The sequence below is a fragment of the Dunckerocampus dactyliophorus genome, chromosome 2, assembly GCF_027744805.1.
Source record: "Dunckerocampus dactyliophorus isolate RoL2022-P2 chromosome 2, RoL_Ddac_1.1, whole genome shotgun sequence".
In the NCBI taxonomy this organism is placed as follows: domain Eukaryota; kingdom Metazoa; phylum Chordata; class Actinopteri; order Syngnathiformes; family Syngnathidae; genus Dunckerocampus; species Dunckerocampus dactyliophorus.
In genome coordinates this window covers 9,636,837-9,642,908 of record NC_072820.1, presented here as the reverse complement: position 1 = coordinate 9,642,908, position 6,072 = coordinate 9,636,837, and the positions used below count along the sequence as shown (strand labels likewise).

General features: G+C 39.2%; 1 protein-coding gene across 15 annotated transcripts in view; it reads left to right on the top strand.

The window, feature by feature from the left end:
- Window positions 1-294: 294 nt before the first annotated feature.
- The window catches only part of LOC129171936 (muscleblind-like protein 1), a 77,998-nt gene continuing 72,220 nt past the window's right edge, over window positions 295-6,072 (top strand). For all 15 annotated transcript variants that reach the window (XM_054761134.1, XM_054761266.1, XM_054761273.1 and 12 more), the window contains exon 1: window positions 295-374. The gene's annotated coding sequence lies outside the window, so the exon portion shown is untranslated. The remainder of the gene's footprint in view (window positions 375-6,072) is intronic.

Here is a 6,072-nt window from a genome sequence, read left to right as displayed (position 1 = left end):
CATGGGATGCGTTTGGCTGCTAGCTTTGTATAAGGACGTGTGCCGGCCCAACATTTTTCCTTTGCAACAAACGACAGTATGGCGTCATAAGCTCGCCATGTCGGAAAAAATTACGTAGCTGTTGTTGCTTTCTTGGCAATAATAAAAATGACGCCTTTCGTTTGCTAACACCAAAGTTCTCAAGAATTCACACGAGCACTTGCGAGAAGGGGCGGGACTAAGGCAGTAGAGGGCGGAAGTTCGCCGGTGCGCATTGGATTCTGGGATATGGCACATGGCTGAGAAAACTGATGACGCATTTAAAACATTAAGATCTCGCGAGATTTCCTCCCCGAGAAGCCAAATGACGTTCAAGCTATTAACTTCAGCGACATGTAAGTATTTTGTTGTTCAGTAACAAGTAAAGCTGATTATGAAATAACAAACCCAACTAAAAGGTAATGGAATAGAATGCGTTAGAGTTTGCGATTAACTGTCTTGTTTGTGATTATGCTTGACACATTTTTTCAAAGTTAGCTTAACTTTTGAAAACCCTGGCCCAGACTTGTACACACACAACAAAACAGGAAAAGCCTCATATATCCAGTAGACCAGTTTTTATACCTAGATATAGAAATTTAAAATGTTTACTTGTTGTAGTGTTTGTATTATACTATCTTAGTGAAATCAATAGCAATTCTAGATCAGGGTTTTTCAACGTGTGAGACGGCCCTCCCCTGGGAGGAGCTAGAGGACCTGAAGGGACGGTGCAGTACACTAAGTCCCAAACTAACGAACACAATTGGTTCCAGACGACTGTTCTTAAGTCGAATTGTTCTTAAGTAGGGGAAAAGGTAATTACCAATTATATAGGTACTACATGTACGTGTATACATATACAGTAAATGCGTATGTATGTAAATATGAGTTTGGATGGCCATGTTATTTACCTTTGAAGAGGAGTGGTCGAGCATACGTTGTTGGTAATGGTGGAGGCGGAGATATTGAAAAAAAAGGACAAATCGTCGTCGTCTTTAGACTCTTCTAAAAGAGGTAGTGTTCTGTGGGTGGCATAGAATTAAGCAGGCCGATTAACTCTTTATAAACTTTAATCACGCGCTCTGTCCAGGTTGTATCATACAGCTACAATTTAGCTTTCCATTTCTCCTTTACACTCTCTCCCTGCAGCCTGCCTCTCTGTTGGTCCCATTAGCAGTGTCACAGTGCCCTCTACTGGTCAAGCATGTAGCAGTATAAATACTGATGGAGCGACTAGAAGGCAAAATAAAATCAAATATAGACTAGTCGGCTTTGTTTGTATCTCCGAATGTTCGCTAGTCTGATGTTCGTAAGTTGGGGACTTAGTGTATATTTGGGGAAAAATAAAGAAAAACATTTTTCAAACCTGCTAGTGATTTAATTTATGTCAAAGTCAAAATGTATTGATTTTTAGTTCCTACGATTTATGAAACAAATACATTGGCTGGGGGTGACTTAGAAGTATATAAAAATGATAAATAAATAAATAAATTGGGAAAAAATACAAATGCAACAAATAAAAGTGACTGAAAGTGAAGTGTAAAATAAATAAATAAAAATAAAACTGAGTTAAATATAAGTGGGTTGTGACTTAATGACTATTGGAAAATGTGGATCCCAGGTTGAGACCGTTTCAGAAACCCTGATTGAGAGTCTCCAATTAACCTATTTAAGATGCATATTTTTGGACTGTGGGAGGGAGAAAACCCACGGAAGCACGGGGAGAACATGCAAACTCCACACAGATGCCGAAACACAGATTCAAACCCTCGATCTCCTGACTGTGCGACCAACATGCTTAACCACGGTGGTACTTGCAAAGTAAATAATTTTGAGGTGGTACTTGATGTAAATAGTTTGAGAACCAATGTTCTATATAATTGATCAATAATATTCCCACATGTATACTATCTGAATTAAATACAGGGAGGCCCTAGTTTATATTAGCATTTGTCTTGTCAGTGTCTATTTTTGTTTCATCTTTCATACCAATATTCAACCGAGACTCTAACCCCTCTGTAAACAAACAGTTTATCCTCCCAGTAGCGTGCTATTTCATTCACCGTTTTGTTTCTAAACACAGTACTTGATGACATGCAAGCATGCATTTGCATACATGGCAAAATGAAAGGAAAAACACTCAGTTTGTCTACTCCCATAATGTTCTATATTAAGGTTGCCTGCTTTTGCTTTTTTTGAAGCTGTGTTTTGAATGTGTGTAGTTCCTCCTTTTCACACAGTAGTGTGTTTGTCTGCTGATAGCAACCCCCCTCAGACACCTAGAGATAAACGGCCTGTAGATGCAGTCATGTGACAGGCTTACAGACATGGCAGAAGGCTCTGCAGTGTGTAAGATAATGCTGAAATTAGTACATGCATTGTCATTGCGTCCATTTCATTTTGTTTGCCACTTGTAATATACAAGATGTCCAACAGGTGGCGTGCATTGTCGGTGTCAAACAATATTGGGGCCTCCATGTGCAAGCAGATAATGTGCTCTATGTCTCGTAACATGGCAGCATAGTTCGAAGTCATTTATTTTTTTTTTCTTGCATAGCAGCAGAATTTAATACATCGTTTTTCATTTCAGTGCTGACACCCATGGGGTCAGGACAAAAACGCCACTCCCCTCAGAATCCTGCACTCATCATTTTAAACAAGTCGTTGTTGACCCGGCGCCAGCGGCACAAAACAGGACAAGTAATTTAATTTGCTTCTGCCGCTGACCTTGAAGCAGGGTATGTAGGCTACCAGAATCCCAATGGGGTAGCAGGATTGTCTCACACAATCTCCTCCAAGCATCTCAAGGAATACTTTTTGTCCTTTAGTATGTCTGACAGAGATAATATGATGATGTTACCAATAATTTAATTAGATGTCTGTTACTGACAAATGTAAACCGCATTCTAATCACCTCAAGATGATTATAAAATATCTCAGAACTCTATTTGAGGGTTTAGTGACTCATACTTGTCCTTTTGCGTCCTTTCTCATTAGATAACATCGAAACGATTCTTTGCGCGTCCCTATTTTTGTTTTTTTTTGCAAATGAATACAGCGGAACACATTCCCAATTGAGTTTAAATTAAATTATTACAAGATAATACTAAAGTAACATTCTTAAAAAGACAAAATAAAAAAATACTAATGTAATAAAATAAAATATTAATGTATATACTATTATTAATAATAATATTAATATATTTTTCAAAAACTGTGATAAAGTGAAGCCGTGAAATTCGAACCGCAAAGTGGGACATCCGTTTATCACGGTTACCGTAATTGGTTCCAGACCCGACCGTGATTGATGAAGTAGGATTCAATATTAATAAATCGAACATTTTCGGAGTTGGATCATAGAAAACCTGTTTATGACTTTCCAAATAGTTTTTTTTTACATTATTAGAGCCCTGTAGACATGAAATAACACCCCTATAATGACCTATAAACTCCTGCTTCAAACTTCACATAGATGCCGAAACACAGATTGAAACCCTCGATTTCCTGACTGTGCGACCAACATGCTAACCACAGTGGTACTTCCAAAATAAATAATTTTGAGGTGGTACTTGATATAAAAAGTTTGAGAACCAATGTTCTATGTAACTGCAAAGTGGGACAACTGTTTAGTTAGACCATAGAAAACCTGTTTATGATTTTCTAAATACGTTTTTTCACATTATTAGAGCCTTGTAGACATGAAATAACACCCCTATAATCACCTTTAAACTCCTGCTATTCTTTGTTTACACCACATTGCGGAGGCTACAGGATCACTGCAGGGACTAGGGTTGGGCATCGTTTGAATTTGAACAATCCGGTTCAGATTCTGATTCTTCGTTTCAATTCCAGCTCCTAACGATTCTCGATTGCGATGCTTTTTAGAGGCAGGGTCATAAATGTTTGCATGAAGCCGGCGGGACACCTCCGGGGGACGGCCGGGATGGTAGGCCCGGCGAAGCTGGCAGTACCTCTCTGGAGACGGCCAGGACGGTGTGCCCAGCAGAACCAGCAGGACTCCTCCTGTAACGCCTTTAGGACCTGCCAGGTCCAGAAATCCATCTCCGCGAGGTTGTCTTGTTTTGGTTGGTGCATTCTGTTACGTGACAGCATGTTGTTAATGCTGGCGGTGACCCCAGGAGGCAGAAATGAGACCCAAGTGTAGGTATAAGTATATTTTTCATGAACGTTGCAGTGCGGCAACAGGGACTCAGCAACATAGGCATATAAGCACAATGCACTAACTCAGGACAGATGCCAAAGCCTGAATTAAATAATCATACACAAATGAGAGGCAGGTGTGTTGGAAGAGAAAGTAAAGACGGATGAAAAGCGAACAGAACAGAACACGCAGTAACTACAAAAAGAGCATGGAACCGGAACAAATGCATAAAAAGTAAGGCTGTCCCGATCCACATTTTTTGGCATCCAATCCGATCTGATTTTTTTTATAGTCTTGCTGATCGGATCCCGTACCCATCCCTTTTTTTTTTTTTAACAATAATAAGCTTTTGTTACAAACATCAATTTGTGGACTCGAATATGGTTATAAAAATAGCTCTTGAAAGCATTATAAATAATGCAACCAAAGTATTGCTGAATTTACTTTTTTATTACACAGCATGACCAACAATATTGTTTGGCTTTTGTAAAAACCTCTGTTAGTCAGGTCCCCAATCCAATAAAAGATCCAATAAAAGTCCATCCAATGAAAGATGAAATTGGAGAAAAAGGGCATGCAAAATACTTTTATGGTAGAACTAATCATTTCACGTAGATCAGTTTGTGGTGTGATTTACAATATATGACTTTTTTTTAACAAACTTTCTTAGGGGCCTATGAAATTGGTTTTATTTTTTTCCAATTGCTGTATTATTTTTTTTCTCAAATTCCGTTTTTTTTACCAGCACAGAGTGTGTCCTATTTGGGTTACTAAACAAAATGTCCATGAATGAAATGCAAAAAGCCTTACATTTATTGCAGTTCATGCAGTACTGCATGTACATTATTGGCCCATTTTGTCCAGTAATTCAGAAATAGATGTAGCTTAGCACGGTGGTCTAGTGGTTAGCATGTTGGCCAACACAGTAACAGTCCGGAGATCGGGAAGATCTGGGTTCGATTCTCCCTTGCATGTTTCTCCGGTTACTCCGGTTTCCTCCTACATCCAGGTTAGGTTAATTGCCGACTCTAAATTGTCCATAGGTATGAATGTGAGTGTGAATGGTTTTTTGTCTAAATGTGCCCTGCGATTGGCTGGCGACCAGTCCAGGGTGTACCCCGCCTGTCGCACCTACCATATACGGCAACCGGATCGGCCCGATCTCATGGCGGAAGCCGATTTTATCCGATCTTTTAAAAGACAGCAGATCGGCAGCTGATCCCGATCCTGAAGATTGGATCGGGTAAATTGCTAATAAAAAGGCAAACTAAACAGACTGTCACACAGACAAACAGACAGGGCGTGACAATATTTTCATTTAGTACATAAATATCAAACCATTCAACGTGAATATAAATGTTTTTAAGTTTCTTTCTACAAGAATACATGTTCACAAAAGTTGTTTACTTATGAAAAGTAGTGTACTTTGTTTGCTGCCTCAATGTTGGTGTAAGCTGTTTTTTTTTAATTTTTATTAAACTCTTATTTTGTGAACACAGGTACAGTAAACAGGATACAGCTGAAACTGGTCTTATTTTGAAGGCCGGAAGTGTGTTGTGTGAGTTGACAAGGCCCCTTGACTGTTGCTAACAGAGACTTAATGTGCAAATACATAAACTCGCCGTAGCCCCGTCCTTTATTTACAGGAGACTTCCACATCAGGTAGCATCCTGAAACCCTTGGCTACATTGGCATGAGACAGACGTCATTTATTGTTTGACTTCCCTGATTCTGACTGCTTAGAAGAAGTACAACATAGCGCTTCAAAGATGAGGTACTCTTATTTCTACACCATGAACATTAATCATGTTGCTCGTGCTCCCTCCTTTCATGATATCATTTTGTTGCAAAATGCTGCACTGAGCCGACTGCTCTTTTTTATGAAGTTAAGC